Source organism: Schistocerca serialis, chromosome 4 (genome assembly GCF_023864345.2).
Source record: "Schistocerca serialis cubense isolate TAMUIC-IGC-003099 chromosome 4, iqSchSeri2.2, whole genome shotgun sequence".
NCBI classification, from domain to species: Eukaryota; Metazoa; Arthropoda; class Insecta; order Orthoptera; family Acrididae; genus Schistocerca; species Schistocerca serialis.
This window is the reverse complement of record NC_064641.1, coordinates 194,935,090-194,952,492: the sequence shown is the minus strand read 5'-3', so window position 1 is coordinate 194,952,492 and position 17,403 is coordinate 194,935,090. Positions and strand designations below refer to the sequence as shown.

The 17,403-nt window shown below is 49.7% G+C and overlaps 26 non-coding genes across 26 annotated transcripts; all 26 read left to right on the top strand.

Moving 5' to 3' along the window:
• Positions 1 to 20: 20 nt before the first annotated feature.
• Trnak-uuu (transfer RNA lysine (anticodon UUU)) lies at positions 21 to 93 on the top strand. Its single transcript has one exon. It is a non-coding gene; the product is annotated as a tRNA-Lys (tRNA).
• Positions 94 to 231: 138 nt separating this feature from the next.
• Trnas-cga (transfer RNA serine (anticodon CGA)) lies at positions 232 to 313 on the top strand. The gene has a single exon. It is a non-coding gene; the product is annotated as a tRNA-Ser (tRNA).
• Positions 314 to 1,053: 740 nt separating this feature from the next.
• Positions 1,054 to 1,135, top strand: Trnas-uga (transfer RNA serine (anticodon UGA)). The gene has a single exon. It is a non-coding gene; the product is annotated as a tRNA-Ser (tRNA).
• A 1,181-nt stretch (positions 1,136 to 2,316) lies between these two features.
• Trnak-uuu (transfer RNA lysine (anticodon UUU)) lies at positions 2,317 to 2,389 on the top strand. The gene has a single exon. It is a non-coding gene; the product is annotated as a tRNA-Lys (tRNA).
• A 138-nt stretch (positions 2,390 to 2,527) lies between these two features.
• Trnas-cga (transfer RNA serine (anticodon CGA)) lies at positions 2,528 to 2,609 on the top strand. Its single transcript has one exon. It is a non-coding gene; the product is annotated as a tRNA-Ser (tRNA).
• Positions 2,610 to 3,349: 740 nt separating this feature from the next.
• Positions 3,350 to 3,431, top strand: Trnas-uga (transfer RNA serine (anticodon UGA)). Its single transcript has one exon. It is a non-coding gene; the product is annotated as a tRNA-Ser (tRNA).
• A 1,181-nt stretch (positions 3,432 to 4,612) lies between these two features.
• Positions 4,613 to 4,685, top strand: Trnak-uuu (transfer RNA lysine (anticodon UUU)). The gene has a single exon. It is a non-coding gene; the product is annotated as a tRNA-Lys (tRNA).
• Positions 4,686 to 4,823: 138 nt separating this feature from the next.
• On the top strand, positions 4,824 to 4,905 carry Trnas-cga (transfer RNA serine (anticodon CGA)). Its single transcript has one exon. It is a non-coding gene; the product is annotated as a tRNA-Ser (tRNA).
• Positions 4,906 to 5,645: 740 nt separating this feature from the next.
• Positions 5,646 to 5,727, top strand: Trnas-uga (transfer RNA serine (anticodon UGA)). Its single transcript has one exon. It is a non-coding gene; the product is annotated as a tRNA-Ser (tRNA).
• A 1,181-nt stretch (positions 5,728 to 6,908) lies between these two features.
• Trnak-uuu (transfer RNA lysine (anticodon UUU)) lies at positions 6,909 to 6,981 on the top strand. Its single transcript has one exon. It is a non-coding gene; the product is annotated as a tRNA-Lys (tRNA).
• A 138-nt stretch (positions 6,982 to 7,119) lies between these two features.
• On the top strand, positions 7,120 to 7,201 carry Trnas-cga (transfer RNA serine (anticodon CGA)). Its single transcript has one exon. It is a non-coding gene; the product is annotated as a tRNA-Ser (tRNA).
• Positions 7,202 to 7,941: 740 nt separating this feature from the next.
• Trnas-uga (transfer RNA serine (anticodon UGA)) lies at positions 7,942 to 8,023 on the top strand. Its single transcript has one exon. It is a non-coding gene; the product is annotated as a tRNA-Ser (tRNA).
• A 580-nt stretch (positions 8,024 to 8,603) lies between these two features.
• Trnaf-gaa (transfer RNA phenylalanine (anticodon GAA)) lies at positions 8,604 to 8,676 on the top strand. The gene has a single exon. It is a non-coding gene; the product is annotated as a tRNA-Phe (tRNA).
• Positions 8,677 to 9,216: 540 nt separating this feature from the next.
• Trnak-uuu (transfer RNA lysine (anticodon UUU)) lies at positions 9,217 to 9,289 on the top strand. Its single transcript has one exon. It is a non-coding gene; the product is annotated as a tRNA-Lys (tRNA).
• A 138-nt stretch (positions 9,290 to 9,427) lies between these two features.
• Positions 9,428 to 9,509, top strand: Trnas-cga (transfer RNA serine (anticodon CGA)). Its single transcript has one exon. It is a non-coding gene; the product is annotated as a tRNA-Ser (tRNA).
• A 740-nt stretch (positions 9,510 to 10,249) lies between these two features.
• Trnas-uga (transfer RNA serine (anticodon UGA)) lies at positions 10,250 to 10,331 on the top strand. The gene has a single exon. It is a non-coding gene; the product is annotated as a tRNA-Ser (tRNA).
• A 580-nt stretch (positions 10,332 to 10,911) lies between these two features.
• Trnaf-gaa (transfer RNA phenylalanine (anticodon GAA)) lies at positions 10,912 to 10,983 on the top strand. The gene has a single exon. It is a non-coding gene; the product is annotated as a tRNA-Phe (tRNA).
• A 540-nt stretch (positions 10,984 to 11,523) lies between these two features.
• Positions 11,524 to 11,596, top strand: Trnak-uuu (transfer RNA lysine (anticodon UUU)). The gene has a single exon. It is a non-coding gene; the product is annotated as a tRNA-Lys (tRNA).
• A 138-nt stretch (positions 11,597 to 11,734) lies between these two features.
• Trnas-cga (transfer RNA serine (anticodon CGA)) lies at positions 11,735 to 11,816 on the top strand. Its single transcript has one exon. It is a non-coding gene; the product is annotated as a tRNA-Ser (tRNA).
• Positions 11,817 to 12,556: 740 nt separating this feature from the next.
• On the top strand, positions 12,557 to 12,638 carry Trnas-uga (transfer RNA serine (anticodon UGA)). The gene has a single exon. It is a non-coding gene; the product is annotated as a tRNA-Ser (tRNA).
• Positions 12,639 to 13,819: 1,181 nt separating this feature from the next.
• On the top strand, positions 13,820 to 13,892 carry Trnak-uuu (transfer RNA lysine (anticodon UUU)). The gene has a single exon. It is a non-coding gene; the product is annotated as a tRNA-Lys (tRNA).
• A 138-nt stretch (positions 13,893 to 14,030) lies between these two features.
• On the top strand, positions 14,031 to 14,112 carry Trnas-cga (transfer RNA serine (anticodon CGA)). The gene has a single exon. It is a non-coding gene; the product is annotated as a tRNA-Ser (tRNA).
• Positions 14,113 to 14,852: 740 nt separating this feature from the next.
• On the top strand, positions 14,853 to 14,934 carry Trnas-uga (transfer RNA serine (anticodon UGA)). The gene has a single exon. It is a non-coding gene; the product is annotated as a tRNA-Ser (tRNA).
• Positions 14,935 to 16,115: 1,181 nt separating this feature from the next.
• Trnak-uuu (transfer RNA lysine (anticodon UUU)) lies at positions 16,116 to 16,188 on the top strand. The gene has a single exon. It is a non-coding gene; the product is annotated as a tRNA-Lys (tRNA).
• A 138-nt stretch (positions 16,189 to 16,326) lies between these two features.
• Trnas-cga (transfer RNA serine (anticodon CGA)) lies at positions 16,327 to 16,408 on the top strand. Its single transcript has one exon. It is a non-coding gene; the product is annotated as a tRNA-Ser (tRNA).
• Positions 16,409 to 17,148: 740 nt separating this feature from the next.
• On the top strand, positions 17,149 to 17,230 carry Trnas-uga (transfer RNA serine (anticodon UGA)). The gene has a single exon. It is a non-coding gene; the product is annotated as a tRNA-Ser (tRNA).
• Positions 17,231 to 17,403: the final 173 nt, after the last annotated feature.

Genomic DNA, 17,403 nt, shown 5'->3' with positions numbered 1-17,403 from the left:
GGTTTTGCAGCCTCGTGTGAGCTCGGATAGCTCAGTCGGTAGAGCATTAGGCTTTTAACCTAAGGGCCCCGGTTTCAAGTCCCTGTCCAGGCGGAAATTTTAATACTTTGGTAGCGATTCGTCTGGTAGCGGTGGAGACGCTACAGAAAATAATGCAGCTACGCCGTTTTCTGACACCACAGTGCTTTAAACGGTAGCAGTTGCATGTGTCCGGAGAACACCGCGCTAACGGCAGTCGTGGCCGAGTGGTTAAGGCGTCTGACTCGAAATCAGATTCCCTCTGGGAGCGTAGGTTCGAATCCTACCGTGTGCGTGCGATTTTGCGTAAAGAGGAGCAAACATTTTCGCACACATGTGACATGTGTGGGCGAATGCGGGTGCAAACCAGTGACGCCATTCTCAACAAGACGAAAATTTCCGTTTTAAGAATACTGAGTTTTCGCGACGACCGCTGCTTACTCTGGCTATCGGTTCACCTCACACTGACACTGACGCTGGGACTGCAGAAAGCCGTCGCTGAGATCGTGAGTACACAGATGTGCTCGAAAGTGATGGACAGAGCGAACATCTCATTTTCTTTTTAAGAATCGCAATTTCAATCACTCGAGTGCGGCAAAAGCAGTGGTGCAGCGTTTCTTTTCTTAAGATCTCGCAGCTGCTTGGAGGTATGTCCATCGTTTTAAGACGGCAGAAAACTAGCGTCAGCGGTGCGTCAGTGGGAAGTCTGTGAAGTCGCCATTGGAGCCGTAAGCCAGTAATTACGACATGCGAATCACTCGCACACCACGCAGCTGTACGATAATGCTCTTGCGTGGGTCCGCATAGCTGAGTCGGTAGAGCGTTAGGTTTTCAACCGAAGGGTCCTGGGTTCAAGTCCCTGTCTGGGCGAAAATTAATACACCTGGGTTCAAGTCCCTGTCTGGGCGAAAATTAATACACTTTCGTAACGGCTAATGGAAACCGTACAGGAAAGAGTGAGGCCACGCCGTTTTCTGCCACCAGATTGCTTCTAAAGATGGCGGTTTCAGTTGTCGGGAGTCGCTTCCGCCACCGGCAGTCGTGGCCGAGTGGTTAAGGCGTCTGACTTGAAATCAGATTCCCTCTGGGAGCGTAGGTTCGAGTCCTGCCGACTGCGAAAATTTTCTCGCTCTCAAATGGCGGACGTTCAGCTGCATCCTAGCAGTTGCGTCACTACTAAACACGTGGGTCACCAGCAATGTGCAGTGCTATTTGATCCAGGGCGCAGCGCTACAGTCGCGCCCAGAAGCCGCAGCTCATCTCCGCGTCTCACAGGCGTCCACCAGGTGTTAGTACAAGTGTCGCCTCACTGGGCAGTGCAGATGTGTCCATTTTAGCTTGCAGACGATGACGTGTGAGCTAACGCAAGTCGAATGTTTTACCGTGTGTATCTGCAAGATACTGCCTCTCATACGGTGGAGAGACTCACTCCTTCTTGTGTCTCGTTCTCCGCACACGAGTTGCCCCTGGCATCGATATAGCACGGGTTTTCTAGCGTCAGCGAAGTCAATATTACACGAATCGAGTCGACATGTTTGCTTGTTACGATGACGGAAGAAGAAGAAATGTGTGTGTAACTTCACTGCATCGGCTGCTCGCCTTTCAGCGCCCCTGTGTCTGATCAGACGAAGGTGACTGTGAAATTGGCAACGAGGCAGAGGTTAATGAACACATGCAAATGACAACCTTCACCGTCAGCCGAAATAGCTCAGTTGGGAGAGCGTTAGACTGAAGATCTAAAGGTCCCGGGTTTCGGCACCGATTCGTTTTGATGCGACGCCAATGGAATTACTCTGCGTTTGTGATAATGCAACTACCGCTGACAACAAAAATGACTCTCTCCTGTAGCTGTTCTGGTTGTCTAGTGCATGCCATAAGAGGAACTCACTAGACAACTAACTCCCCTAGAAGCAAAAGAATTAAAAATATCCTACCGACTGCATTCCTTTTTCTGTGTCAGGTGGTGAAGAACGTCTTCAACGGAACCGTGAAATGAGCGAAAGCGTGGGAAACATTGCATTCGAAATGCTTGTGAATTTTCCAATTGCCCAGTGAGTGTCGACAAAACACGTAAATTCTCTGCTCCAACGTATGAGACGTAACAACTGGTGCAATTTGTTGTTGCATCATGTGCCAGCAGTCTTCGATAGTGTGTTACGAGCTTAGCGCGATAAGTTTGTAGACAGCATTTAGGCGACGTTTTATTTGTTAACGGCCCCATACAGCGATTGCACAACAGTAAAGGACATGAGTCAATGTATAGTTGTGCGTCGTGGGAGGTTTTGCAGCCTCGTGTGAGCTCGGATAGCTCAGTCGGTAGAGCATTAGGCTTTTAACCTAAGGGCCCCGGTTTCAAGTCCCTGTCCAGGCGGAAATTTTAATACTTTGGTAGCGATTCGTCTGGTAGCGGTGGAGACGCTACAGAAAATAATGCAGCTACGCCGTTTTCTGACACCACAGTGCTTTAAACGGTAGCAGTTGCATGTGTCCGGAGAACACCGCGCTAACGGCAGTCGTGGCCGAGTGGTTAAGGCGTCTGACTCGAAATCAGATTCCCTCTGGGAGCGTAGGTTCGAATCCTACCGTGTGCGTGCGATTTTGCGTAAAGAGGAGCAAACATTTTCGCACACATGTGACATGTGTGGGCGAATGCGGGTGCAAACCAGTGACGCCATTCTCAACAAGACGAAAATTTCCGTTTTAAGAATACTGAGTTTTCGCGACGACCGCTGCTTACTCTGGCTATCGGTTCACCTCACACTGACACTGACGCTGGGACTGCAGAAAGCCGTCGCTGAGATCGTGAGTACACAGATGTGCTCGAAAGTGATGGACAGAGCGAACATCTCATTTTCTTTTTAAGAATCGCAATTTCAATCACTCGAGTGCGGCAAAAGCAGTGGTGCAGCGTTTCTTTTCTTAAGATCTCGCAGCTGCTTGGAGGTATGTCCATCGTTTTAAGACGGCAGAAAACTAGCGTCAGCGGTGCGTCAGTGGGAAGTCTGTGAAGTCGCCATTGGAGCCGTAAGCCAGTAATTACGACATGCGAATCACTCGCACACCACGCAGCTGTACGATAATGCTCTTGCGTGGGTCCGCATAGCTGAGTCGGTAGAGCGTTAGGTTTTCAACCGAAGGGTCCTGGGTTCAAGTCCCTGTCTGGGCGAAAATTAATACACCTGGGTTCAAGTCCCTGTCTGGGCGAAAATTAATACACTTTCGTAACGGCTAATGGAAACCGTACAGGAAAGAGTGAGGCCACGCCGTTTTCTGCCACCAGATTGCTTCTAAAGATGGCGGTTTCAGTTGTCGGGAGTCGCTTCCGCCACCGGCAGTCGTGGCCGAGTGGTTAAGGCGTCTGACTTGAAATCAGATTCCCTCTGGGAGCGTAGGTTCGAGTCCTGCCGACTGCGAAAATTTTCTCGCTCTCAAATGGCGGACGTTCAGCTGCATCCTAGCAGTTGCGTCACTACTAAACACGTGGGTCACCAGCAATGTGCAGTGCTATTTGATCCAGGGCGCAGCGCTACAGTCGCGCCCAGAAGCCGCAGCTCATCTCCGCGTCTCACAGGCGTCCACCAGGTGTTAGTACAAGTGTCGCCTCACTGGGCAGTGCAGATGTGTCCATTTTAGCTTGCAGACGATGACGTGTGAGCTAACGCAAGTCGAATGTTTTACCGTGTGTATCTGCAAGATACTGCCTCTCATACGGTGGAGAGACTCACTCCTTCTTGTGTCTCGTTCTCCGCACACGAGTTGCCCCTGGCATCGATATAGCACGGGTTTTCTAGCGTCAGCGAAGTCAATATTACACGAATCGAGTCGACATGTTTGCTTGTTACGATGACGGAAGAAGAAGAAATGTGTGTGTAACTTCACTGCATCGGCTGCTCGCCTTTCAGCGCCCCTGTGTCTGATCAGACGAAGGTGACTGTGAAATTGGCAACGAGGCAGAGGTTAATGAACACATGCAAATGACAACCTTCACCGTCAGCCGAAATAGCTCAGTTGGGAGAGCGTTAGACTGAAGATCTAAAGGTCCCGGGTTTCGGCACCGATTCGTTTTGATGCGACGCCAATGGAATTACTCTGCGTTTGTGATAATGCAACTACCGCTGACAACAAAAATGACTCTCTCCTGTAGCTGTTCTGGTTGTCTAGTGCATGCCATAAGAGGAACTCACTAGACAACTAACTCCCCTAGAAGCAAAAGAATTAAAAATATCCTACCGACTGCATTCCTTTTTCTGTGTCAGGTGGTGAAGAACGTCTTCAACGGAACCGTGAAATGAGCGAAAGCGTGGGAAACATTGCATTCGAAATGCTTGTGAATTTTCCAATTGCCCAGTGAGTGTCGACAAAACACGTAAATTCTCTGCTCCAACGTATGAGACGTAACAACTGGTGCAATTTGTTGTTGCATCATGTGCCAGCAGTCTTCGATAGTGTGTTACGAGCTTAGCGCGATAAGTTTGTAGACAGCATTTAGGCGACGTTTTATTTGTTAACGGCCCCATACAGCGATTGCACAACAGTAAAGGACATGAGTCAATGTATAGTTGTGCGTCGTGGGAGGTTTTGCAGCCTCGTGTGAGCTCGGATAGCTCAGTCGGTAGAGCATTAGGCTTTTAACCTAAGGGCCCCGGTTTCAAGTCCCTGTCCAGGCGGAAATTTTAATACTTTGGTAGCGATTCGTCTGGTAGCGGTGGAGACGCTACAGAAAATAATGCAGCTACGCCGTTTTCTGACACCACAGTGCTTTAAACGGTAGCAGTTGCATGTGTCCGGAGAACACCGCGCTAACGGCAGTCGTGGCCGAGTGGTTAAGGCGTCTGACTCGAAATCAGATTCCCTCTGGGAGCGTAGGTTCGAATCCTACCGTGTGCGTGCGATTTTGCGTAAAGAGGAGCAAACATTTTCGCACACATGTGACATGTGTGGGCGAATGCGGGTGCAAACCAGTGACGCCATTCTCAACAAGACGAAAATTTCCGTTTTAAGAATACTGAGTTTTCGCGACGACCGCTGCTTACTCTGGCTATCGGTTCACCTCACACTGACACTGACGCTGGGACTGCAGAAAGCCGTCGCTGAGATCGTGAGTACACAGATGTGCTCGAAAGTGATGGACAGAGCGAACATCTCATTTTCTTTTTAAGAATCGCAATTTCAATCACTCGAGTGCGGCAAAAGCAGTGGTGCAGCGTTTCTTTTCTTAAGATCTCGCAGCTGCTTGGAGGTATGTCCATCGTTTTAAGACGGCAGAAAACTAGCGTCAGCGGTGCGTCAGTGGGAAGTCTGTGAAGTCGCCATTGGAGCCGTAAGCCAGTAATTACGACATGCGAATCACTCGCACACCACGCAGCTGTACGATAATGCTCTTGCGTGGGTCCGCATAGCTGAGTCGGTAGAGCGTTAGGTTTTCAACCGAAGGGTCCTGGGTTCAAGTCCCTGTCTGGGCGAAAATTAATACACCTGGGTTCAAGTCCCTGTCTGGGCGAAAATTAATACACTTTCGTAACGGCTAATGGAAACCGTACAGGAAAGAGTGAGGCCACGCCGTTTTCTGCCACCAGATTGCTTCTAAAGATGGCGGTTTCAGTTGTCGGGAGTCGCTTCCGCCACCGGCAGTCGTGGCCGAGTGGTTAAGGCGTCTGACTTGAAATCAGATTCCCTCTGGGAGCGTAGGTTCGAGTCCTGCCGACTGCGAAAATTTTCTCGCTCTCAAATGGCGGACGTTCAGCTGCATCCTAGCAGTTGCGTCACTACTAAACACGTGGGTCACCAGCAATGTGCAGTGCTATTTGATCCAGGGCGCAGCGCTACAGTCGCGCCCAGAAGCCGCAGCTCATCTCCGCGTCTCACAGGCGTCCACCAGGTGTTAGTACAAGTGTCGCCTCACTGGGCAGTGCAGATGTGTCCATTTTAGCTTGCAGACGATGACGTGTGAGCTAACGCAAGTCGAATGTTTTACCGTGTGTATCTGCAAGATACTGCCTCTCATACGGTGGAGAGACTCACTCCTTCTTGTGTCTCGTTCTCCGCACACGAGTTGCCCCTGGCATCGATATAGCACGGGTTTTCTAGCGTCAGCGAAGTCAATATTACACGAATCGAGTCGACATGTTTGCTTGTTACGATGACGGAAGAAGAAGAAATGTGTGTGTAACTTCACTGCATCGGCTGCTCGCCTTTCAGCGCCCCTGTGTCTGATCAGACGAAGGTGACTGTGAAATTGGCAACGAGGCAGAGGTTAATGAACACATGCAAATGACAACCTTCACCGTCAGCCGAAATAGCTCAGTTGGGAGAGCGTTAGACTGAAGATCTAAAGGTCCCGGGTTTCGGCACCGATTCGTTTTGATGCGACGCCAATGGAATTACTCTGCGTTTGTGATAATGCAACTACCGCTGACAACAAAAATGACTCTCTCCTGTAGCTGTTCTGGTTGTCTAGTGCATGCCATAAGAGGAACTCACTAGACAACTAACTCCCCTAGAAGCAAAAGAATTAAAAATATCCTACCGACTGCATTCCTTTTTCTGTGTCAGGTGGTGAAGAACGTCTTCAACGGAACCGTGAAATGAGCGAAAGCGTGGGAAACATTGCATTCGAAATGCTTGTGAATTTTCCAATTGCCCAGTGAGTGTCGACAAAACACGTAAATTCTCTGCTCCAACGTATGAGACGTAACAACTGGTGCAATTTGTTGTTGCATCATGTGCCAGCAGTCTTCGATAGTGTGTTACGAGCTTAGCGCGATAAGTTTGTAGACAGCATTTAGGCGACGTTTTATTTGTTAACGGCCCCATACAGCGATTGCACAACAGTAAAGGACATGAGTCAATGTATAGTTGTGCGTCGTGGGAGGTTTTGCAGCCTCGTGTGAGCTCGGATAGCTCAGTCGGTAGAGCATTAGGCTTTTAACCTAAGGGCCCCGGTTTCAAGTCCCTGTCCAGGCGGAAATTTTAATACTTTGGTAGCGATTCGTCTGGTAGCGGTGGAGACGCTACAGAAAATAATGCAGCTACGCCGTTTTCTGACACCACAGTGCTTTAAACGGTAGCAGTTGCATGTGTCCGGAGAACACCGCGCTAACGGCAGTCGTGGCCGAGTGGTTAAGGCGTCTGACTCGAAATCAGATTCCCTCTGGGAGCGTAGGTTCGAATCCTACCGTGTGCGTGCGATTTTGCGTAAAGAGGAGCAAACATTTTCGCACACATGTGACATGTGTGGGCGAATGCGGGTGCAAACCAGTGACGCCATTCTCAACAAGACGAAAATTTCCGTTTTAAGAATACTGAGTTTTCGCGACGACCGCTGCTTACTCTGGCTATCGGTTCACCTCACACTGACACTGACGCTGGGACTGCAGAAAGCCGTCGCTGAGATCGTGAGTACACAGATGTGCTCGAAAGTGATGGACAGAGCGAACATCTCATTTTCTTTTTAAGAATCGCAATTTCAATCACTCGAGTGCGGCAAAAGCAGTGGTGCAGCGTTTCTTTTCTTAAGATCTCGCAGCTGCTTGGAGGTATGTCCATCGTTTTAAGACGGCAGAAAACTAGCGTCAGCGGTGCGTCAGTGGGAAGTCTGTGAAGTCGCCATTGGAGCCGTAAGCCAGTAATTACGACAAGCGAATCACTCGCACACCACGCAGCTGTACGATAATGCTCTTGCGTGGGTCCGCATAGCTGAGTCGGTAGAGCGTTAGGTTTTCAACCGAAGGGTCCTGGGTTCAAGTCCCTGTCTGGGCGAAAATTAATACACCTGGGTTCAAGTCCCTGTCTGGGCGAAAATTAATACACTTTCGTAACGGCTAATGGAAACCGTACAGGAAAGAGTGAGGCCACGCCGTTTTCTGCCACCAGATTGCTTCTAAAGATGGCGGTTTCAGTTGTCGGGAGTCGCTTCCGCCACCGGCAGTCGTGGCCGAGTGGTTAAGGCGTCTGACTTGAAATCAGATTCCCTCTGGGAGCGTAGGTTCGAGTCCTGCCGACTGCGAAAATTTTCTCGCTCTCAAATGGCGGACGTTCAGCTGCATCCTAGCAGTTGCGTCACTACTAAACACGTGGGTCACCAGCAATGTGCAGTGCTATTTGATCCAGGGCGCAGCGCTACAGTCGCGCCCAGAAGCCGCAGCTCATCTCCGCGTCTCACAGGCGTCCACCAGGTGTTAGTACAAGTGTCGCCTCACTGGGCAGTGCAGATGTGTCCATTTTAGCTTGCAGACGATGACGTGTGAGCTAACGCAAGTCGAATGTTTTACCGTGTGTATCTGCAAGATACTGCCTCTCATACGGTGGAGAGACTCACTCCTTCTTGTGTCTCGTTCTCCGCACACGAGTTGCCCCTGGCATCGATATAGCACGGGTTTTCTAGCGTCAGCGAAGTCAATATTACACGAATCGAGTCGACATGTTTGCTTGTTACGATGACGGAAGAAGAAGAAATGTGTGTGTAACTTCACTGCATCGGCTGCTCGCCTTTCAGCGCCCCTGTGTCTGATCAGACGAAGGTGACTGTGAAATTGGCAACGAGGCAGAGGTTAATGAACACATGCAAATGACAACCTTCACCGTCAGCCGAAATAGCTCAGTTGGGAGAGCGTTAGACTGAAGATCTAAAGGTCCCTGGTTCGATCCCGGGTTTCGGCACCGATTCGTTTTGATGCGACGCCAATGGAATTACTCTGCGTTTGTGATAATGCAACTACCGCTGACAACAAAAATGACTCTCTCCTGTAGCTGTTCTGGTTGTCTAGTGCATGCCATAAGAGGAACTCACTAGACAACTAACTCCCCTAGAAGCAAAAGAATTAAAAATATCCTACCGACTGCATTCCTTTTTCTGTGTCAGGTGGTGAAGAACGTCTTCAACGGAACCGTGAAATGAGCGAAAGCGTGGGAAACATTGCATTCGAAATGCTTGTGAATTTTCCAATTGCCCAGTGAGTGTCGACAAAACACGTAAATTCTCTGCTCCAACGTATGAGACGTAACAACTGGTGCAATTTGTTGTTGCATCATGTGCCAGCAGTCTTCGATAGTGTGTTACGAGCTTAGCGCGATAAGTTTGTAGACAGCATTTAGGCGACGTTTTATTTGTTAACGGCCCCATACAGCGATTGCACAACAGTAAAGGACATGAGTCAATGTATAGTTGTGCGTCGTGGGAGGTTTTGCAGCCTCGTGTGAGCTCGGATAGCTCAGTCGGTAGAGCATTAGGCTTTTAACCTAAGGGCCCCGGTTTCAAGTCCCTGTCCAGGCGGAAATTTTAATACTTTGGTAGCGATTCGTCTGGTAGCGGTGGAGACGCTACAGAAAATAATGCAGCTACGCCGTTTTCTGACACCACAGTGCTTTAAACGGTAGCAGTTGCATGTGTCCGGAGAACACCGCGCTAACGGCAGTCGTGGCCGAGTGGTTAAGGCGTCTGACTCGAAATCAGATTCCCTCTGGGAGCGTAGGTTCGAATCCTACCGTGTGCGTGCGATTTTGCGTAAAGAGGAGCAAACATTTTCGCACACATGTGACATGTGTGGGCGAATGCGGGTGCAAACCAGTGACGCCATTCTCAACAAGACGAAAATTTCCGTTTTAAGAATACTGAGTTTTCGCGACGACCGCTGCTTACTCTGGCTATCGGTTCACCTCACACTGACACTGACGCTGGGACTGCAGAAAGCCGTCGCTGAGATCGTGAGTACACAGATGTGCTCGAAAGTGATGGACAGAGCGAACATCTCATTTTCTTTTTAAGAATCGCAATTTCAATCACTCGAGTGCGGCAAAAGCAGTGGTGCAGCGTTTCTTTTCTTAAGATCTCGCAGCTGCTTGGAGGTATGTCCATCGTTTTAAGACGGCAGAAAACTAGCGTCAGCGGTGCGTCAGTGGGAAGTCTGTGAAGTCGCCATTGGAGCCGTAAGCCAGTAATTACGACAAGCGAATCACTCGCACACCACGCAGCTGTACGATAATGCTCTTGCGTGGGTCCGCATAGCTGAGTCGGTAGAGCGTTAGGTTTTCAACCGAAGGGTCCTGGGTTCAAGTCCCTGTCTGGGCGAAAATTAATACACCTGGGTTCAAGTCCCTGTCTGGGCGAAAATTAATACACTTTCGTAACGGCTAATGGAAACCGTACAGGAAAGAGTGAGGCCACGCCGTTTTCTGCCACCAGATTGCTTCTAAAGATGGCGGTTTCAGTTGTCGGGAGTCGCTTCCGCCACCGGCAGTCGTGGCCGAGTGGTTAAGGCGTCTGACTTGAAATCAGATTCCCTCTGGGAGCGTAGGTTCGAGTCCTGCCGACTGCGAAAATTTTCTCGCTCTCAAATGGCGGACGTTCAGCTGCATCCTAGCAGTTGCGTCACTACTAAACACGTGGGTCACCAGCAATGTGCAGTGCTATTTGATCCAGGGCGCAGCGCTACAGTCGCGCCCAGAAGCCGCAGCTCATCTCCGCGTCTCACAGGCGTCCACCAGGTGTTAGTACAAGTGTCGCCTCACTGGGCAGTGCAGATGTGTCCATTTTAGCTTGCAGACGATGACGTGTGAGCTAACGCAAGTCGAATGTTTTACCGTGTGTATCTGCAAGATACTGCCTCTCATACGGTGGAGAGACTCACTCCTTCTTGTGTCTCGTTCTCCGCACACGAGTTGCCCCTGGCATCGATATAGCACGGGTTTTCTAGCGTCAGCGAAGTCAATATTACACGAATCGAGTCGACATGTTTGCTTGTTACGATGACGGAAGAAGAAGAAATGTGTGTGTAACTTCACTGCATCGGCTGCTCGCCTTTCAGCGCCCCTGTGTCTGATCAGACGAAGGTGACTGTGAAATTGGCAACGAGGCAGATGTTAATGAACACATGCAAATGACAACCTTCACCGTCAGCCAAATAGCTCAGTTGGGAGAGCGTTAGACTGAAGATCTAAAGGTCCCTGGTTCGATCCCGGGTTTCGGCACCGATTCGTTTTGATGCGACGCCAATGGAATTACTCTGCGTTTGTGATAATGCAACTACCGCTGACAACAAAAATGACTCTCTCCTGTAGCTGTTCTGGTTGTCTAGTGCATGCCATAAGAGGAACTCACTAGACAACTAACTCCCCTAGAAGCAAAAGAATTAAAAATATCCTACCGACTGCATTCCTTTTTCTGTGTCAGGTGGTGAAGAACGTCTTCAACGGAACCGTGAAATGAGCGAAAGCGTGGGAAACATTGCATTCGAAATGCTTGTGAATTTTCCAATTGCCCAGTGAGTGTCGACAAAACACGTAAATTCTCTGCTCCAACGTATGAGACGTAACAACTGGTGCAATTTGTTGTTGCATCATGTGCCAGCAGTCTTCGATAGTGTGTTACGAGCTTAGCGCGATAAGTTTGTAGATAGCATTTAGGCGACGTTTTATTTGTTAACGGCCCCATACAGCGATTGCACAACAGTAAAGGACATGAGTCAATGTATAGTTGTGCGTCGTGGGAGGTTTTGCAGCCTCGTGTGAGCTCGGATAGCTCAGTCGGTAGAGCATTAGGCTTTTAACCTAAGGGCCCCGGTTTCAAGTCCCTGTCCAGGCGGAAATTTTAATACTTTGGTAGCGATTCGTCTGGTAGCGGTGGAGACGCTACAGAAAATAATGCAGCTACGCCGTTTTCTGACACCACAGTGCTTTAAACGGTAGCAGTTGCATGTGTCCGGAGAACACCGCGCTAACGGCAGTCGTGGCCGAGTGGTTAAGGCGTCTGACTCGAAATCAGATTCCCTCTGGGAGCGTAGGTTCGAATCCTACCGTGTGCGTGCGATTTTGCGTAAAGAGGAGCAAACATTTTCGCACACATGTGACATGTGTGGGCGAATGCGGGTGCAAACCAGTGACGCCATTCTCAACAAGACGAAAATTTCCGTTTTAAGAATACTGAGTTTTCGCGACGACCGCTGCTTACTCTGGCTATCGGTTCACCTCACACTGACACTGACGCTGGGACTGCAGAAAGCCGTCGCTGAGATCGTGAGTACACAGATGTGCTCGAAAGTGATGGACAGAGCGAACATCTCATTTTCTTTTTAAGAATCGCAATTTCAATCACTCGAGTGCGGCAAAAGCAGTGGTGCAGCGTTTCTTTTCTTAAGATCTCGCAGCTGCTTGGAGGTATGTCCATCGTTTTAAGACGGCAGAAAACTAGCGTCAGCGGTGCGTCAGTGGGAAGTCTGTGAAGTCGCCATTGGAGCCGTAAGCCAGTAATTACGACATGCGAATCACTCGCACACCACGCAGCTGTACGATAATGCTCTTGCGTGGGTCCGCATAGCTGAGTCGGTAGAGCGTTAGGTTTTCAACCGAAGGGTCCTGGGTTCAAGTCCCTGTCTGGGCGAAAATTAATACACCTGGGTTCAAGTCCCTGTCTGGGCGAAAATTAATACACTTTCGTAACGGCTAATGGAAACCGTACAGGAAAGAGTGAGGCCACGCCGTTTTCTGCCACCAGATTGCTTCTAAAGATGGCGGTTTCAGTTGTCGGGAGTCGCTTCCGCCACCGGCAGTCGTGGCCGAGTGGTTAAGGCGTCTGACTTGAAATCAGATTCCCTCTGGGAGCGTAGGTTCGAGTCCTGCCGACTGCGAAAATTTTCTCGCTCTCAAATGGCGGACGTTCAGCTGCATCCTAGCAGTTGCGTCACTACTAAACACGTGGGTCACCAGCAATGTGCAGTGCTATTTGATCCAGGGCGCAGCGCTACAGTCGCGCCCAGAAGCCGCAGCTCATCTCCGCGTCTCACAGGCGTCCACCAGGTGTTAGTACAAGTGTCGCCTCACTGGGCAGTGCAGATGTGTCCATTTTAGCTTGCAGACGATGACGTGTGAGCTAACGCAAGTCGAATGTTTTACCGTGTGTATCTGCAAGATACTGCCTCTCATACGGTGGAGAGACTCACTCCTTCTTGTGTCTCGTTCTCCGCACACGAGTTGCCCCTGGCATCGATATAGCACGGGTTTTCTAGCGTCAGCGAAGTCAATATTACACGAATCGAGTCGACATGTTTGCTTGTTACGATGACGGAAGAAGAAGAAATGTGTGTGTAACTTCACTGCATCGGCTGCTCGCCTTTCAGCGCCCCTGTGTCTGATCAGACGAAGGTGACTGTGAAATTGGCAACGAGGCAGAGGTTAATGAACACATGCAAATGACAACCTTCACCGTCAGCCGAAATAGCTCAGTTGGGAGAGCGTTAGACTGAAGATCTAAAGGTCCCGGGTTTCGGCACCGATTCGTTTTGATGCGACGCCAATGGAATTACTCTGCGTTTGTGATAATGCAACTACCGCTGACAACAAAAATGACTCTCTCCTGTAGCTGTTCTGGTTGTCTAGTGCATGCCATAAGAGGAACTCACTAGACAACTAACTCCCCTAGAAGCAAAAGAATTAAAAATATCCTACCGACTGCATTCCTTTTTCTGTGTCAGGTGGTGAAGAACGTCTTCAACGGAACCGTGAAATGAGCGAAAGCGTGGGAAACATTGCATTCGAAATGCTTGTGAATTTTCCAATTGCCCAGTGAGTGTCGACAAAACACGTAAATTCTCTGCTCCAACGTATGAGACGTAACAACTGGTGCAATTTGTTGTTGCATCATGTGCCAGCAGTCTTCGATAGTGTGTTACGAGCTTAGCGCGATAAGTTTGTAGACAGCATTTAGGCGACGTTTTATTTGTTAACGGCCCCATACAGCGATTGCACAACAGTAAAGGACATGAGTCAATGTATAGTTGTGCGTCGTGGGAGGTTTTGCAGCCTCGTGTGAGCTCGGATAGCTCAGTCGGTAGAGCATTAGGCTTTTAACCTAAGGGCCCCGGTTTCAAGTCCCTGTCCAGGCGGAAATTTTAATACTTTGGTAGCGATTCGTCTGGTAGCGGTGGAGACGCTACAGAAAATAATGCAGCTACGCCGTTTTCTGACACCACAGTGCTTTAAACGGTAGCAGTTGCATGTGTCCGGAGAACACCGCGCTAACGGCAGTCGTGGCCGAGTGGTTAAGGCGTCTGACTCGAAATCAGATTCCCTCTGGGAGCGTAGGTTCGAATCCTACCGTGTGCGTGCGATTTTGCGTAAAGAGGAGCAAACATTTTCGCACACATGTGACATGTGTGGGCGAATGCGGGTGCAAACCAGTGACGCCATTCTCAACAAGACGAAAATTTCCGTTTTAAGAATACTGAGTTTTCGCGACGACCGCTGCTTACTCTGGCTATCGGTTCACCTCACACTGACACTGACGCTGGGACTGCAGAAAGCCGTCGCTGAGATCGTGAGTACACAGATGTGCTCGAAAGTGATGGACAGAGCGAACATCTCATTTTCTTTTTAAGAATCGCAATTTCAATCACTCGAGTGCGGCAAAAGCAGTGGTGCAGCGTTTCTTTTCTTAAGATCTCGCAGCTGCTTGGAGGTATGTCCATCGTTTTAAGACGGCAGAAAACTAGCGTCAGCGGTGCGTCAGTGGGAAGTCTGTGAAGTCGCCATTGGAGCCGTAAGCCAGTAATTACGACATGCGAATCACTCGCACACCACGCAGCTGTACGATAATGCTCTTGCGTGGGTCCGCATAGCTGAGTCGGTAGAGCGTTAGGTTTTCAACCGAAGGGTCCTGGGTTCAAGTCCCTGTCTGGGCGAAAATTAATACACCTGGGTTCAAGTCCCTGTCTGGGCGAAAATTAATACACTTTCGTAACGGCTAATGGAAACCGTACAGGAAAGAGTGAGGCCACGCCGTTTTCTGCCACCAGATTGCTTCTAAAGATGGCGGTTTCAGTTGTCGGGAGTCGCTTCCGCCACCGGCAGTCGTGGCCGAGTGGTTAAGGCGTCTGACTTGAAATCAGATTCCCTCTGGGAGCGTAGGTTCGAGTCCTGCCGACTGCGAAAATTTTCTCGCTCTCAAATGGCGGACGTTCAGCTGCATCCTAGCAGTTGCGTCACTACTAAACACGTGGGTCACCAGCAATGTGCAGTGCTATTTGATCCAGGGCGCAGCGCTACAGTCGCGCCCAGAAGCCGCAGCTCATCTCCGCGTCTCACAGGCGTCCACCAGGTGTTAGTACAAGTGTCGCCTCACTGGGCAGTGCAGATGTGTCCATTTTAGCTTGCAGACGATGACGTGTGAGCTAACGCAAGTCGAATGTTTTACCGTGTGTATCTGCAAGATACTGCCTCTCATACGGTGGAGAGACTCACTCCTTCTTGTGTCTCGTTCTCCGCACACGAGTTGCCCCTGGCATCGATATAGCACGGGTTTTCTAGCGTCAGCGAAGTCAATATTACACGAATCGAGTCGACATGTTTGCTTGTTACGATGACGGAAGAAGAAGAAATGTGTGTGTAACTTCACTGCATCGGCTGCTCGCCTTTCAGCGCCCCTGTGTCTGATCAGACGAAGGTGACTGTGAAATTGGCAACGAGGCAGAGGTTAATGAACACATGCAAATGACAACCTTCACCGTCAGCCGAAATAGCTCAGTTGGGAGAGCGTTAGACTGAAGATCTAAAGGTCCCGGGTTTCGGCACCGATTCGTTTTGATGCGACGCCAATGGAATTACTCTGCGTTTGTGATAATGCAACTACCGCTGACAACAAAAATGACTCTCTCCTGTAGCTGTTCTGGTTGTCTAGTGCATGCCATAAGAGGAACTCACTAGACAACTAACTCCCCTAGAAGCAAAAGAATTAAAAATATCCTACCGACTGCATTCCTTTTTCTGTGTCAGGTGGTGAAGAACGTCTTCAACGGAACCGTGAAATGAGCGAAAGCGTGGGAAACATTGCATTCGAAATGCTTGTGAATTTTCCAATTGCCCAGTGAGTGTCGACAAAACACGTAAATTCTCTGCTCCAACGTATGAGACGTAACAACTGGTGCAATTTGTTGTTGCATCATGTGCCAGCAGTCTTCGATAGTGTGTTACGAGCTTAGCGCGATAAGTTTGTAGACAGCATTTAGGCGACGTTTTATTTGTTAACGGCCCCATACAGCGATTGCACAACAGTAAAGGACATGAGTCAATGTATAGTTGTGCGTCGTGGGAGGTTTTGCAGCCTCGTGTGAGCTCGGATAGCTCAGTCGGTAGAGCATTAGGCTTTTAACCTAAGGGCCCCGGTTTCAAGTCCCTGTCCAGGCGGAAATTTTAATACTTTGGTAGCGATTCGTCTGGTAGCGGTGGAGACGCTACAGAAAATAATGCAGCTACGCCGTTTTCTGACACCACAGTGCTTTAAACGGTAGCAGTTGCATGTGTCCGGAGAACACCGCGCTAACGGCAGTCGTGGCCGAGTGGTTAAGGCGTCTGACTCGAAATCAGATTCCCTCTGGGAGCGTAGGTTCGAATCCTACCGTGTGCGTGCGATTTTGCGTAAAGAGGAGCAAACATTTTCGCACACATGTGACATGTGTGGGCGAATGCGGGTGCAAACCAGTGACGCCATTCTCAACAAGACGAAAATTTCCGTTTTAAGAATACTGAGTTTTCGCGACGACCGCTGCTTACTCTGGCTATCGGTTCACCTCACACTGACACTGACGCTGGGACTGCAGAAAGCCGTCGCTGAGATCGTGAGTACACAGATGTGCTCGAAAGTGATGGACAGAGCGAACATCTCATTTTCTTTTTAAGAATCGCAATTTCAATCACTCGAGTGCGGCAAAAGCAGTGGTGCAGCGTTTCTTTTCTTAAGATCTCGCAGCTGCTTGGAGGTATGTCCATCGTTTTAAGACGGCAGAAAACTAGCGTCAGCGGTGCGTCAGTGGGAAGTCTGTGAAGTCGCCATTGGAGCCGTAAGCCAGTAATTACGACAAGCGAATCACTCGCACACCACGCAGCTGTACGATAATGCTCTTGCGTGGGTCCGCATAGCTGAGTCGGTAGAGCGTTAGGTTTTCAACCGAAGGGTCCTGGGTTCAAGTCCCTGTCTGGGCGAAAATTAATACACCTGGGTTCAAGTCCCTGTCTGGGCGAAAATTAATACACTTTCGTAACGGCTAATGGAAACCGTACAGGAAAGAGTGAGGCCACGCCGTTTTCTGCCACCAGATTGCTTCTAAAGATGGCGGTTTCAGTTGTCGGGAGTCGCTTCCGCCACCGGCAGTCGTGGCCGAGTGGTTAAGGCGTCTGACTTGAAATCAGATTCCCTCTGGGAGCGTAGGTTCGAGTCCTGCCGACTGCGAAAATTTTCTCGCTCTCAAATGGCGGACGTTCAGCTGCATCCTAGCAGTTGCGTCACTACTAAACACGTGGGTCACCAGCAATGTGCAGTGCTATTTGATCCAGGGCGCAGCGCTACAGTCGCGCCCAGAAGCCGCAGCTCATCTCCGCGTCTCACAGGCGTCCACCAGGTGT